The 14,412-nt window shown below is 46.3% G+C and overlaps 9 non-coding genes and 2 pseudogenes across 9 annotated transcripts; all 11 read right to left on the reverse strand.

Annotated features, from left to right (window-relative positions):
- Positions 1 to 1,039: 1,039 nt before the first annotated feature.
- On the reverse strand, positions 1,040 to 1,117 carry LOC141220725 (U2 spliceosomal RNA; annotated as a pseudogene).
- A 1,115-nt stretch (positions 1,118 to 2,232) lies between these two features.
- On the reverse strand, positions 2,233 to 2,423 carry LOC141220782 (U2 spliceosomal RNA). Its single transcript, XR_012288924.1, has one exon. It is a non-coding gene; the product is annotated as a U2 spliceosomal RNA (small nuclear RNA).
- A 1,115-nt stretch (positions 2,424 to 3,538) lies between these two features.
- Positions 3,539 to 3,729, reverse strand: LOC141220783 (U2 spliceosomal RNA). The gene has a single exon (XR_012288925.1). It is a non-coding gene; the product is annotated as a U2 spliceosomal RNA (small nuclear RNA).
- Positions 3,730 to 4,844: 1,115 nt separating this feature from the next.
- LOC141220785 (U2 spliceosomal RNA) lies at positions 4,845 to 5,035 on the reverse strand. Its single transcript, XR_012288926.1, has one exon. It is a non-coding gene; the product is annotated as a U2 spliceosomal RNA (small nuclear RNA).
- A 1,115-nt stretch (positions 5,036 to 6,150) lies between these two features.
- Positions 6,151 to 6,341, reverse strand: LOC141220786 (U2 spliceosomal RNA). Its single transcript, XR_012288927.1, has one exon. It is a non-coding gene; the product is annotated as a U2 spliceosomal RNA (small nuclear RNA).
- Positions 6,342 to 7,456: 1,115 nt separating this feature from the next.
- On the reverse strand, positions 7,457 to 7,647 carry LOC141220787 (U2 spliceosomal RNA). Its single transcript, XR_012288928.1, has one exon. It is a non-coding gene; the product is annotated as a U2 spliceosomal RNA (small nuclear RNA).
- Positions 7,648 to 8,762: 1,115 nt separating this feature from the next.
- On the reverse strand, positions 8,763 to 8,953 carry LOC141220788 (U2 spliceosomal RNA). Its single transcript, XR_012288929.1, has one exon. It is a non-coding gene; the product is annotated as a U2 spliceosomal RNA (small nuclear RNA).
- A 1,115-nt stretch (positions 8,954 to 10,068) lies between these two features.
- LOC141220609 (U2 spliceosomal RNA) lies at positions 10,069 to 10,259 on the reverse strand. The gene has a single exon (XR_012288814.1). It is a non-coding gene; the product is annotated as a U2 spliceosomal RNA (small nuclear RNA).
- A 1,115-nt stretch (positions 10,260 to 11,374) lies between these two features.
- LOC141220789 (U2 spliceosomal RNA) lies at positions 11,375 to 11,565 on the reverse strand. The gene has a single exon (XR_012288930.1). It is a non-coding gene; the product is annotated as a U2 spliceosomal RNA (small nuclear RNA).
- Positions 11,566 to 12,680: 1,115 nt separating this feature from the next.
- Positions 12,681 to 12,863, reverse strand: LOC141220652 (U2 spliceosomal RNA). Its single transcript, XR_012288857.1, has one exon. It is a non-coding gene; the product is annotated as a U2 spliceosomal RNA (small nuclear RNA).
- Positions 12,864 to 13,387: 524 nt separating this feature from the next.
- On the reverse strand, positions 13,388 to 13,503 carry LOC141220737 (U2 spliceosomal RNA; annotated as a pseudogene).
- Positions 13,504 to 14,412: the final 909 nt, after the last annotated feature.

Raw genomic sequence — 14,412 nt, forward strand, 5'->3', positions numbered from 1 at the left:
ACAAATCCTGCAGGCATCCTCCTTGCAGTCCTTCATCTCGTGGCCGTTCTTGCCGCATCTCCTGCAGTTCCGCGGCATGTCCGGGTAATAGATGAGGCCGTAGGAGTTGCCCAGGGAGAATGTCGGGGGCAGGTGCCGAAGTCCGTCTGAGTACGCCAGGTCCCTGTGAAGTCTAACGGTCACCGACCACTTACCTGTCCAGAAGCCGAGTCCATTCAGGATGTGAGAGGGTTCCTTCACAACCAAACAGAAGCGTCTCAGGAAGGTACAGATGTCTTGGCCTGGGGTGTGCGGGTTGCGCATGGAGACCGTGATCCTCCTTTCATCCCTCTGGATAGGGCAGCTACCTGTAAAGGCAGAGAAAGAATTATCCGGTCCTTTTGCGCTTACCATTTCCCAGAACCTCCTGCAGGTGTTCACAGTGGCGAAGGTGACGAAGAAGATCCCCGTCAAGAAGGTCTGGATGCTGAGGGTGTCCGACCTGGAGAAGCCTCGATCCAGCAGCATCTTCTGGCAGAACACGTCCGAGGACATGTCCGGCACCCTCCCATCCACTTCCTTCAGCTTCAGGGCCACCGTCTGCCGCATCCATGGCTCCAGGGCTGGAGCTTCGTGGCGGGGCTTCTGGGGTCCCTTCTGCTGGCCAGTCGTGGAGGCAGAGTCCTTGGGGTCAGAATCGGCTCCTGGCTGGGCCCTCCTGGCTGTCCCCAGCTCCAGGCTCTTCTTTTCGGCCTTCCTCGCAGCGCTTGCCATGGCTTTCCTCCTGCAGTTACTTCTTGGAGCTGGATCTGGAACTCTTCCCGGAATGGGTGGAGCTATGCAGATTCTTCTCCCGTCGTGTTCTGGACAAATTCCCCGAAAGGTCTTTGTCTCGATGATTTTCTTCCTCGAAGATTCCACAGGACAGCCCGATTCTTCTCCGAGTCTTCGTCTTCTTCTGGATTCTTTAGAGCTTCTTCCTCCCACCGATATCCGCCTTCGTTCTCCGATGTCAGCTGGGCTCCGAAGCTCTTCTCCTTCCGAGTTCGATCGCTCTCGTCAAGTGTAGATCGTAGCTCTTGTGTTTTTAAAAGAACAGATACTACACTTGATCTTAGCCAAAAGGCCGAGAAGCGATAACCAGAATTGGTTTCAAACTACGGAGCCACCCAAGGATCCTGAAAAGTCCATTTGTGGAGATGAGCTCCTGGACTCCCGTTAAGAAGACATGTTGTCAACCTCTAGATCCCTTACATGCCTGCACTTTTCGGCTTGCTGCTGCTGCAATCCACGCGTTTTAGATCTGCATAACTCCACCTCTTTAAACACAGCACCTTCACCCCCTGCTGTTCCCACCCGCCTCAACACCGTTGGAAGGGAGGAGAACCAATTAAGGCGGGGGGTGGGGTGGAACGAGCAGCTGTCTACCCTTAGCAGGAGGGCTCCTGATTACATACCTCTCCTGCTGCTGCTGCTGCTGGCTGTCCAGCAGCAGACTGAAGGTGGCTGCTGCTGTGCACAGGTATATAAAGGCTCAGAGCCTATTATGACACGCGCAGCCAGCGTTCCATTGCCACATTCCATCTACTGCAGGCAGGATACCTGGCTGGCTGAATGTCGCTGAGAAGCTCACAGAGACCGCCATAAGCAACAGTTTAACAGAATGCCACAGACTAATCAACCAAACTTTTTGGGTTGGGTTCTCTTTTATAGTCTGCAGGCATTAAATGAAAGAAGTCAGTGTTCCAGCAGAAGGAGACAACGTTTCAGAAAAGGCATTGTAGCAAACCAAAAAAGAAATTTTAAGCGCAGCAGAGTAACCAGCGCACATACCTGTTAGCTCAGGTGAGTTTAAAAGGCTGCTGTTGATAACAAGGGCATTTGCTAAATAGATGGTGTGTGTGCAACAATATACTGAAAGGTCAATTATATTGTGCAGCTTATCTCACCACCTGTAGTTATTTAGGTGAAAGCTCCAAAATGCTTGCCTAATATGTCTGTTTATCCAAAAGGAAGTAAAAAGGGAGAGCTAGAAAGATAGCATTGCATCACATTACATGGCAATGCAGTGCACAGTTGCTGAAGTTGAACCAAAATGAGCTTGTAATCTGGCTTCTGCAACTTTGAACATGAAAAATCCAATGAGGAGAAGAAAAGCAAAGCCAAAGAGTCCATCCCAAAATCCGACAAACAAGCAAAATGAACAAAAAACATTGAATTCAATTCTTTCTGATTTTAGAAACTGCATTAAAGAAGGGGTGCACCGGTCCTGGAGATACTGCAATACCAGGTCAATGCGTGGAGTGGACAGAGCAAGCTCTTTTTCCATCTCCCTGTTCTAAAAATCCATTTAATATATGGTCCCCAGATAGGGGACGTATCAGATATTAAACTGATAAGAACAGATACTACACTTGATCTTAGCCAAAAGGCCGAGAAGCGATAACCAGAATTGGTTTCAAACTACGGAGCCACCCAAGGATCCTGAAAAGTCCATTTGTGGAGATGAGCTCCTGGACTCCCGTTAAGAAGACATGTTGTCAACCTCTAGATCCCTTACATGCCTGCACTTTTCGGCTTGCTGCTGCTGCAATCCACGCGTTTTAGATCTGCATAACTCCACCTCTTTAAACACAGCACCTTCACCCCCTGCTGTTCCCACCCGCCTCAACACCGTTGGAAGGGAGGAGAACCAATTAAGGCGGGGGGTGGGGTGGAACGAGCAGCTGTCTACCCTTAGCAGGAGGGCTCCTGATTACATACCTCTCCTGCTGCTGCTGCTGCTGGCTGTCCAGCAGCAGACTGAAGGTGGCTGCTGCTGTGCACAGGTATATAAAGGCTCAGAGCCTATTATGACACGCGCAGCCAGCGTTCCATTGCCACATTCCATCTACTGCAGGCAGGATACCTGGCTGGCTGAATGTCGCTGAGAAGCTCACAGAGACCGCCATAAGCAACAGTTTAACAGAATGCCACAGACTAATCAACCAAACTTTTTGGGTTGGGTTCTCTTTTATAGTCTGCAGGCATTAAATGAAAGAAGTCAGTGTTCCAGCAGAAGGAGACAACGTTTCAGAAAAGGCATTGTAGCAAACCAAAAAAGAAATTTTAAGCGCAGCAGAGTAACCAGCGCACATACCTGTTAGCTCAGGTGAGTTTAAAAGGCTGCTGTTGATAACAAGGGCATTTGCTAAATAGATGGTGTGTGTGCAACAATATACTGAAAGGTCAATTATATTGTGCAGCTTATCTCACCACCTGTAGTTATTTAGGTGAAAGCTCCAAAATGCTTGCCTAATATGTCTGTTTATCCAAAAGGAAGTAAAAAGGGAGAGCTAGAAAGATAGCATTGCATCACATTACATGGCAATGCAGTGCACAGTTGCTGAAGTTGAACCAAAATGAGCTTGTAATCTGGCTTCTGCAACTTTGAACATGAAAAATCCAATGAGGAGAAGAAAAGCAAAGCCAAAGAGTCCATCCCAAAATCCGACAAACAAGCAAAATGAACAAAAAACATTGAATTCAATTCTTTCTGATTTTAGAAACTGCATTAAAGAAGGGGTGCACCGGTCCTGGAGATACTGCAATACCAGGTCAATGCGTGGAGTGGACAGAGCAAGCTCTTTTTCCATCTCCCTGTTCTAAAAATCCATTTAATATATGGTCCCCAGATAGGGGACGTATCAGATATTAAACTGATAAGAACAGATACTACACTTGATCTTAGCCAAAAGGCCGAGAAGCGATAACCAGAATTGGTTTCAAACTACGGAGCCACCCAAGGATCCTGAAAAGTCCATTTGTGGAGATGAGCTCCTGGACTCCCGTTAAGAAGACATGTTGTCAACCTCTAGATCCCTTACATGCCTGCACTTTTCGGCTTGCTGCTGCTGCAATCCACGCGTTTTAGATCTGCATAACTCCACCTCTTTAAACACAGCACCTTCACCCCCTGCTGTTCCCACCCGCCTCAACACCGTTGGAAGGGAGGAGAACCAATTAAGGCGGGGGGTGGGGTGGAACGAGCAGCTGTCTACCCTTAGCAGGAGGGCTCCTGATTACATACCTCTCCTGCTGCTGCTGCTGCTGGCTGTCCAGCAGCAGACTGAAGGTGGCTGCTGCTGTGCACAGGTATATAAAGGCTCAGAGCCTATTATGACACGCGCAGCCAGCGTTCCATTGCCACATTCCATCTACTGCAGGCAGGATACCTGGCTGGCTGAATGTCGCTGAGAAGCTCACAGAGACCGCCATAAGCAACAGTTTAACAGAATGCCACAGACTAATCAACCAAACTTTTTGGGTTGGGTTCTCTTTTATAGTCTGCAGGCATTAAATGAAAGAAGTCAGTGTTCCAGCAGAAGGAGACAACGTTTCAGAAAAGGCATTGTAGCAAACCAAAAAAGAAATTTTAAGCGCAGCAGAGTAACCAGCGCACATACCTGTTAGCTCAGGTGAGTTTAAAAGGCTGCTGTTGATAACAAGGGCATTTGCTAAATAGATGGTGTGTGTGCAACAATATACTGAAAGGTCAATTATATTGTGCAGCTTATCTCACCACCTGTAGTTATTTAGGTGAAAGCTCCAAAATGCTTGCCTAATATGTCTGTTTATCCAAAAGGAAGTAAAAAGGGAGAGCTAGAAAGATAGCATTGCATCACATTACATGGCAATGCAATGCACAGTTGCTGAAGTTGAACCAAAATGAGCTTGTAATCTGGCTTCTGCAACTTTGAACATGAAAAATCCAATGAGGAGAAGAAAAGCAAAGCCAAAGAGTCCATCCCAAAATCCGACAAACAAGCAAAATGAACAAAAAACATTGAATTCAATTCTTTCTGATTTTAGAAACTGCATTAAAGAAGGGGTGCACCGGTCCTGGAGATACTGCAATACCAGGTCAATGCGTGGAGTGGACAGAGCAAGCTCTTTTTCCATCTCCCTGTTCTAAAAATCCATTTAATATATGGTCCCCAGATAGGGGACGTATCAGATATTAAACTGATAAGAACAGATACTACACTTGATCTTAGCCAAAAGGCCGAGAAGCGATAACCAGAATTGGTTTCAAACTACGAAGCCACCCAAGGATCCTGAAAAGTCCATTTGTGGAGATGAGCTCCTGGACTCCCGTTAAGAAGACATGTTGTCAACCTCTAGATCCCTTACATGCCTGCACTTTTCGGCTTGCTGCTGCTGCAATCCACGCGTTTTAGATCTGCATAACTCCACCTCTTTAAACACAGCACCTTCACCCCCTGCTGTTCCCACCCGCCTCAACACCGTTGGAAGGGAGGAGAACCAATTAAGGCGGGGGGTGGGGTGGAACGAGCAGCTGTCTACCCTTAGCAGGAGGGCTCCTGATTACATACCTCTCCTGCTGCTGCTGCTGCTGGCTGTCCAGCAGCAGACTGAAGGTGGCTGCTGCTGTGCACAGGTATATAAAGGCTCAGAGCCTATTATGACACGCGCAGCCAGCGTTCCATTGCCACATTCCATCTACTGCAGGCAGGATACCTGGCTGGCTGAATGTCGCTGAGAAGCTCACAGAGACCGCCATAAGCAACAGTTTAACAGAATGCCACAGACTAATCAACCAAACTTTTTGGGTTGGGTTCTCTTTTATAGTCTGCAGGCATTAAATGAAAGAAGTCAGTGTTCCAGCAGAAGGAGACAACGTTTCAGAAAAGGCATTGTAGCAAACCAAAAAAGAAATTTTAAGCGCAGCAGAGTAACCAGCGCACATACCTGTTAGCTCAGGTGAGTTTAAAAGGCTGCTGTTGATAACAAGGGCATTTGCTAAATAGATGGTGTGTGTGCAACAATATACTGAAAGGTCAATTATATTGTGCAGCTTATCTCACCACCTGTAGTTATTTAGGTGAAAGCTCCAAAATGCTTGCCTAATATGTCTGTTTATCCAAAAGGAAGTAAAAAGGGAGAGCTAGAAAGATAGCATTGCATCACATTACATGGCAATGCAATGCACAGTTGCTGAAGTTGAACCAAAATGAGCTTGTAATCTGGCTTCTGCAACTTTGAACATGAAAAATCCAATGAGGAGAAGAAAAGCAAAGCCAAAGAGTCCATCCCAAAATCCGACAAACAAGCAAAATGAACAAAAAACATTGAATTCAATTCTTTCTGATTTTAGAAACTGTATTAAAGAAGGGGTGCACCGGTCCTGGAGATACTGCAATACCAGGTCAATGCGTGGAGTGGACAGAGCAAGCTCTTTTTCCATCTCCCTGTTCTAAAAATCCATTTAATATATGGTCCCCAGATAGGGGACGTATCAGATATTAAACTGATAAGAACAGATACTACACTTGATCTTAGCCAAAAGGCCGAGAAGCGATAACCAGAATTGGTTTCAAACTACGGAGCCACCCAAGGATCCTGAAAAGTCCATTTGTGGAGATGAGCTCCTGGACTCCCGTTAAGAAGACATGTTGTCAACCTCTAGATCCCTTACATGCCTGCACTTTTCGGCTTGCTGCTGCTGCAATCCACGCGTTTTAGATCTGCATAACTCCACCTCTTTAAACACAGCACCTTCACCCCCTGCTGTTCCCACCCGCCTCAACACCGTTGGAAGGGAGGAGAACCAATTAAGGCGGGGGGTGGGGTGGAACGAGCAGCTGTCTACCCTTAGCAGGAGGGCTCCTGATTACATACCTCTCCTGCTGCTGCTGCTGCTGGCTGTCCAGCAGCAGACTGAAGGTGGCTGCTGCTGTGCACAGGTATATAAAGGCTCAGAGCCTATTATGACACGCGCAGCCAGCGTTCCATTGCCACATTCCATCTACTGCAGGCAGGATACCTGGCTGGCTGAATGTCGCTGAGAAGCTCACAGAGACCGCCATAAGCAACAGTTTAACAGAATGCCACAGACTAATCAACCAAACTTTTTGGGTTGGGTTCTCTTTTATAGTCTGCAGGCATTAAATGAAAGAAGTCAGTGTTCCAGCAGAAGGAGACAACGTTTCAGAAAAGGCATTGTAGCAAACCAAAAAAGAAATTTTAAGCGCAGCAGAGTAACCAGCGCACATACCTGTTAGCTCAGGTGAGTTTAAAAGGCTGCTGTTGATAACAAGGGCATTTGCTAAATAGATGGTGTGTGTGCAACAATATACTGAAAGGTCAATTATATTGTGCAGCTTATCTCACCACCTGTAGTTATTTAGGTGAAAGCTCCAAAATGCTTGCCTAATATGTCTGTTTATCCAAAAGGAAGTAAAAAGGGAGAGCTAGAAAGATAGCATTGCATCACATTACATGGCAATGCAATGCACAGTTGCTGAAGTTGAACCAAAATGAGCTTGTAATCTGGCTTCTGCAACTTTGAACATGAAAAATCCAATGAGGAGAAGAAAAGCAAAGCCAAAGAGTCCATCCCAAAATCCGACAAACAAGCAAAATGAACAAAAAACATTGAATTCAATTCTTTCTGATTTTAGAAACTGCATTAAAGAAGGGGTGCACCGGTCCTGGAGATACTGCAATACCAGGTCAATGCGTGGAGTGGACAGAGCAAGCTCTTTTTCCATCTCCCTGTTCTAAAAATCCATTTAATATATGGTCCCCAGATAGGGGACGTATCAGATATTAAACTGATAAGAACAGATACTACACTTGATCTTAGCCAAAAGGCCGAGAAGCGATAACCAGAATTGGTTTCAAACTACGGAGCCACCCAAGGATCCTGAAAAGTCCATTTGTGGAGATGAGCTCCTGGACTCCCGTTAAGAAGACATGTTGTCAACCTCTAGATCCCTTACATGCCTGCACTTTTCGGCTTGCTGCTGCTGCAATCCACGCGTTTTAGATCTGCATAACTCCACCTCTTTAAACACAGCACCTTCACCCCCTGCTGTTCCCACCCGCCTCAACACCGTTGGAAGGGAGGAGAACCAATTAAGGCGGGGGGTGGGGTGGAACGAGCAGCTGTCTACCCTTAGCAGGAGGGCTCCTGATTACATACCTCTCCTGCTGCTGCTGCTGCTGGCTGTCCAGCAGCAGACTGAAGGTGGCTGCTGCTGTGCACAGGTATATAAAGGCTCAGAGCCTATTATGACACGCGCAGCCAGCGTTCCATTGCCACATTCCATCTACTGCAGGCAGGATACCTGGCTGGCTGAATGTCGCTGAGAAGCTCACAGAGACCGCCATAAGCAACAGTTTAATAGAATGCCACAGACTAATCAACCAAACTTTTTGGGTTGGGTTCTCTTTTATAGTCTGCAGGCATTAAATGAAAGAAGTCAGTGTTCCAGCAGAAGGAGACAACGTTTCAGAAAAGGCATTGTAGCAAACCAAAAAAGAAATTTTAAGCGCAGCAGAGTAACCAGCGCACATACCTGTTAGCTCAGGTGAGTTTAAAAGGCTGCTGTTGATAACAAGGGCATTTGCTAAATAGATGGTGTGTGTGCAACAATATACTGAAAGGTCAATTATATTGTGCAGCTTATCTCACCACCTGTAGTTATTTAGGTGAAAGCTCCAAAATGCTTGCCTAATATGTCTGTTTATCCAAAAGGAAGTAAAAAGGGAGAGTTAGAAAGATAGCATTGCATCACATTACATGGCAATGCAATGCACAGTTGCTGAAGTTGAACCAAAATGAGCTTGTAATCTGGCTTCTGCAACTTTGAACATGAAAAATCCAATGAGGAGAAGAAAAGCAAAGCCAAAGAGTCCATCCCAAAATCCGACAAACAAGCAAAATGAACAAAAAACATTGAATTCAATTCTTTCTGATTTTAGAAACTGCATTAAAGAAGGGGTGCACCGGTCCTGGAGATACTGCAATACCAGGTCAATGCGTGGAGTGGACAGAGCAAGCTCTTTTTCCATCTCCCTGTTCTAAAAATCCATTTAATATATGGTCCCCAGATAGGGGACGTATCAGATATTAAACTGATAAGAACAGATACTACACTTGATCTTAGCCAAAAGGCCGAGAAGCGATAACCAGAATTGGTTTCAAACTACGGAGCCACCCAAGGATCCTGAAAAGTCCATTTGTGGAGATGAGCTCCTGGACTCCCGTTAAGAAGACATGTTGTCAACCTCTAGATCCCTTACATGCCTGCACTTTTCGGCTTGCTGCTGCTGCAATCCACGCGTTTTAGATCTGCATAACTCCACCTCTTTAAACACAGCACCTTCACCCCCTGCTGTTCCCACCCGCCTCAACACCGTTGGAAGGGAGGAGAACCAATTAAGGCGGGGGGTGGGGTGGAACGAGCAGCTGTCTACCCTTAGCAGGAGGGCTCCTGATTACATACCTCTCCTGCTGCTGCTGCTGCTGGCTGTCCAGCAGCAGACTGAAGGTGGCTGCTGCTGTGCACAGGTATATAAAGGCTCAGAGCCTATTATGACACGCGCAGCCAGCGTTCCATTGCCACATTCCATCTACTGCAGGCAGGATACCTGGCTGGCTGAATGTCGCTGAGAAGCTCACAGAGACCGCCATAAGCAACAGTTTAACAGAATGCCACAGACTAATCAACCAAACTTTTTGGGTTGGGTTCTCTTTTATAGTCTGCAGGCATTAAATGAAAGAAGTCAGTGTTCCAGCAGAAGGAGACAACGTTTCAGAAAAGGCATTGTAGCAAACCAAAAAAGAAATTTTAAGCGCAGCAGAGTAACCAGCGCACATACCTGTTAGCTCAGGTGAGTTTAAAAGGCTGCTGTTGATAACAAGGGCATTTGCTAAATAGATGGTGTGTGTGCAACAATATACTGAAAGGTCAATTATATTGTGCAGCTTATCTCACCACCTGTAGTTATTTAGGTGAAAGCTCCAAAATGCTTCCCTAATATGTCTGTTTATCCAAAAGGAAGTAAAAAGGGAGAGCTAGAAAGATAGCATTGCATCACATTACATGGCAATGCAATGCACAGTTGCTGAAGTTGAACCAAAATGAGCTTGTAATCTGGCTTCTGCAACTTTGAACATGAAAAATCCAATGAGGAGAAGAAAAGCAAAGCCAAAGAGTCCATCCCAAAATCCGACAAACAAGCAAAATGAACAAAAAACATTGAATTCAATTCTTTCTGATTTTAGAAACTGCATTAAAGAAGGGGTGCACCGGTCCTGGAGATACTGCAATACCAGGTCAATGCGTGAAGTGGACAGAGCAAGCTCTTTTTCCATCTCCCTGTTCTAAAAATCCATTTAATATATGGTCCCCAGATAGGGGACGTATCAGATATTAAACTGATAAGAACAGATACTACACTTGATCTTAGCCAAAAGGCCGAGAAGCGATAACCAGAATTGGTTTCAAACTACGGAGCCACCCAAGGATCCTGAAAAGTCCATTTGTGGAGATGAGCTCCTGGACTCCCGTTAAGAAGACATGTTGTCAACCTCTAGATCCCTTACATGCCTGCACTTTTCGGCTTGCTGCTGCTGCAATCCACACGTTTTAGATCTGCATAACTCCACCTCTTTAAACACAGCACCTTCACCCCCTGCTGTTCCCACCCGCCTCAACACCGTTGGAAGGGAGGAGAACCAATTAAGGCGGGGGGTGGGGTGGAACGAGCAGCTGTCTACCCTTAGCAGGAGGGCTCCTGATTACATACCTCTCCTGCTGCTGCTGCTGCTGGCTGTCCAGCAGCAGACTGAAGGTGGCTGCTGCTGTGCACAGGTATATAAAGGCTCAGAGCCTATTATGACACGCGCAGCCAGCGTTCCATTGCCACATTCCATCTACTGCAGGCAGGATACCTGGCTGGCTGAATGTCGCTGAGAAGCTCACAGAGACCGCCATAAGCAACAGTTTAACAGAATGCCACAGACTAATCAACCAAACTTTTTGGGTTGGGTTCTCTTTTATAGTCTGCAGGCATTAAATGAAAGAAGTCAGTGTTCCAGCAGAAGGAGACAACGTTTCAGAAAAGGCATTGTAGCAAACCAAAAAAGAAATTTTAAGCGCAGCAGAGTAACCAGCGCACATACCTGTTAGCTCAGGTGAGTTTAAAAGGCTGCTGTTGATAACAAGGGCATTTGCTAAATAGATGGTGTGTGTGCAACAATATACTGAAAGGTCAATTATATTGTGCAGCTTATCTCACCACCTGTAGTTATTTAGGTGAAAGCTCCAAAATGCTTGCCTAATATGTCTGTTTATCCAAAAGGAAGTAAAAAGGGAGAGCTAGAAAGATAGCATTGCATCACATTACATGGCAATGCAATGCACAGTTGCTGAAGTTGAACCAAAATGAGCTTGTAATCTGGCTTCTGCAACTTTGAACATGAAAAATCCAATGAGGAGAAGAAAAGCAAAGCCAAAGAGTCCATCCCAAAATCCGACAAACAAGCAAAATGAACAAAAAACATTGAATTCAATTCTTTCTGATTTTAGAAACTGCATTAAAGAAGGGGTGCACCGGTCCTGGAGATACTGCAATACCAGGTCAATGCGTGGAGTGGACAGAGCAAGCTCTTTTTCCATCTCCCTGTTCTAAAAATCCATTTAATATATGGTCCCCAGATAGGGGACGTATCAGATATTAAACTGATAAGAACAGATACTACACTTGATCTTAGCCAAAAGGCCGAGAAGCGATAACCAGAATTGGTTTCAAACTACGCAGCCACCCAAGGATCCTGAAAAGTCCATTTGTGGAGATGAGCTCCTGGACTCCCGTTAAGAAGACATGTTGTCAACCTCTAGATCCCTTACATGCCTGCACTTTTCGGCTTGCTGCTGCTGCAATCCACGCGTTTTAGATCTGCATAACTCCACCTCTTTAAACACAGCACCTTCACCCCCTGCTGTTCCCACCCGCCTCAACACCGTTGGAAGGGAGGAGAACCAATTAAGGCGGGGGGTGGGGTGGAACGAGCAGCTGTCTACCCTTAGCAGGAGGGCTCCTGATTACATACCTCTCCTGCTGCTGCTGCTGCTGGCTGTCCAGCAGCAGACTGAAGGTGGCTGCTGCTGTGCACAGGTATATAAAGGCTCAGAGCCTATTATGACACGCGCAGCCAGCGTTCCATTGCCACATTCCATCTACTGCAGGCAGGATACCTGGCTGGCTGAATGTCGCTGAGAAGCTCACAGAGACCGCCATAAGCAACAGTTTAACAGAATGCCACAGACTAATCAACCAAACTTTTTGGGTTGGGTTCTCTTTTATAGTCTGCAGGCATTAAATGAAAGAAGTCAGTGTTCCAGCAGAAGGAGACAACGTTTCAGAAAAGGCATTGTAGCAAACCAAAAAAGAAATTTTAAGCGCAGCAGAGTAACCAGCGCACATACCTGTTAGCTCAGGTGAGTTTAAAAGGCTGCTGTTGATAACAAGGGCATTTGCTAAATAGATGGTGTGTGTGCAACAATATACTGAAAGGTCAATTATATTGTGCAGCTTATCTCACCACCTGTAGTTATTTAGGTGAAAGCTCCAAAATGCTTGCCTAATATGTCTGTTTATCCAAAAGGAAGTAAAAAGGGAGAGCTAGAAAGATAGCATTGCATCACATTACATGGCAATGCAATGCACAGTTGCTGAAGTTGAACCAAAATGAGCTTGTAATCTGGCTTCTGCAACTTTGAACATGAAAAATCCAATGAGGAGAAGAAAAGCAAAGCCAAAGAGTCCATCCCAAAATCCGACAAACAAGCAAAATGAACAAAAAACATTGAATTCAATTCTTTCTGATTTTAGAAACTGCATTAAAGAAGGGGTGCACCGGTCCTGGAGATACTGCAATACCAGGTCAATGCGTGGAGTGGACAGAGCAAGCTCTTTTTCCATCTCCCTGTTCTAAAAATCCATTTAATATATGGTCCCCAGATAGGGGACGTATCAGATATTAAACTGATAAGAACAGATTTTTTTGATTGAAGCTGCATCCAAGGCACTGAAAAATGTGACCGAAGTCACACCAAAACAGCGCACGAGGCGAGGATTCATGTGGACCCTTCCCGGAGGAGAGGGTCCCCAATAAACCATCCCCATCCCTCCGAGCCAGAAGGCCACAGCGAGGGTCAGGGATCTCCGATGCTCTCCCTAGCCGAAGCCGGAGAAGAGCCGTTTTTGTGCTCCCAGCTTCCATCTAGGCTGCCACCCTAGTGGAGCTGGAGCCTGTGTTGGTTTCTCAGCCCAAAGCTGACCGGACCTCCGACCGGGTTTATAAAAATTCCCCTTCCTAGCCCGGAGGCCAGGAATAGGGGGGGTTGCTCAGAAAGTATGATTGGCAAAGGTGCGGCGTGCTACGAAGCCAAGTCTTTCTGGGGTTCCCAGTCCCAGTAAGCTTGGACTCCCACCAGGGCACCTACTCCTGGGGCACATTGCTCCAAAGCCCTCACACTTACCCAGCCTAGTGACTTCGATCCTGGAGGGCCATGTTTTCCATCAGATAACTCTATGAGCCACCTGGCGTACTAACAAGTGCACCAAACCAGTGTGTAATATGCATCAATTTACTAGGGCAGCCCAAGGACAAAACTGCCTTTTCAAAAGATACTACACTTGATCTTAGCCAAAAGGCCGAGAAGCGATAACCAGAATTGGTTTCAAACTACGGAGCCACCCAAGGATCCTGAAAAGTCCATTTGTGGAGATGAGCTCCTGGACTCCCGTTAAGAAGACATGTTGTCAACCTCTAGATCCCTTACATGCCTGCACTTTTCGGCTTGCTGCTGCTGCAATCCACGCGTTTTAGATCTGCATAACTCCACCTCTTTAAACACAGCACCTTCACCCCCTGCTGTTCCCACCCGCCTCAACACCGTTGGAAGGGAGGAGAACCAATTAAGGCGGGGGGTGGGGTGGAACGAGCAGCTGTCTACCCTTAGCAGGAGGGCTCCTGATTACATACCTCTCCTGCTGCTGCTGCTGGCTGTCCAGCAGCAGACTGAAGGTGGCTGCTGCTGTGCACAGGTATATAAAGGCTCAGAGCCTATTATGACACGCGCAGCCAGCGTTCCATTGCCACATTCCATCTACTGCAGGCAGGATACCTGGCTGGCTGAATGTCGCTGAGAAGCTCACAGAGACCGCCATAAGCAACAGTTTAACAGAATGCCACAGACTAATCAACCAAACTTTTTGGGTTGGGTTCTCTTTTATAGTCTGCAGGCATTAAATGAAAGAAGTCAGTGTTCCAGCAGAAGGAGACAACGTTTCAGAAAAGGCATTGTAGCAAACCAAAAAAGAAATTTTAAGCGCAGCAGAGTAACCAGCGCACATACCTGTTAGCTCAGGTGAGTTTAAAAGGCTGCTGTTGATAACAAGGGCATTTGCTAAATAGATGGTGTGTGTGCAACAATATACTGAAAGGTCAATTATATTGTGCAGCTTATCTCACCACCTGTAGTTATTTAGGTGAAAGCTCCAAAATGCTTGCCTAATATGTCTGTTTATCCAAAAGGAAGTAAAAAGGGAGAGCTAGAAAGATAGCATTGCATC

The sequence above is a fragment of the Phyllobates terribilis genome, unplaced genomic scaffold (genome assembly GCF_046119375.1).
Source record: "Phyllobates terribilis strain yellow unplaced genomic scaffold, ASM4611937v1 Scaffold_298__1_contigs__length_2340664, whole genome shotgun sequence".
In the NCBI taxonomy this organism is placed as follows: domain Eukaryota; kingdom Metazoa; phylum Chordata; class Amphibia; order Anura; family Dendrobatidae; genus Phyllobates; species Phyllobates terribilis.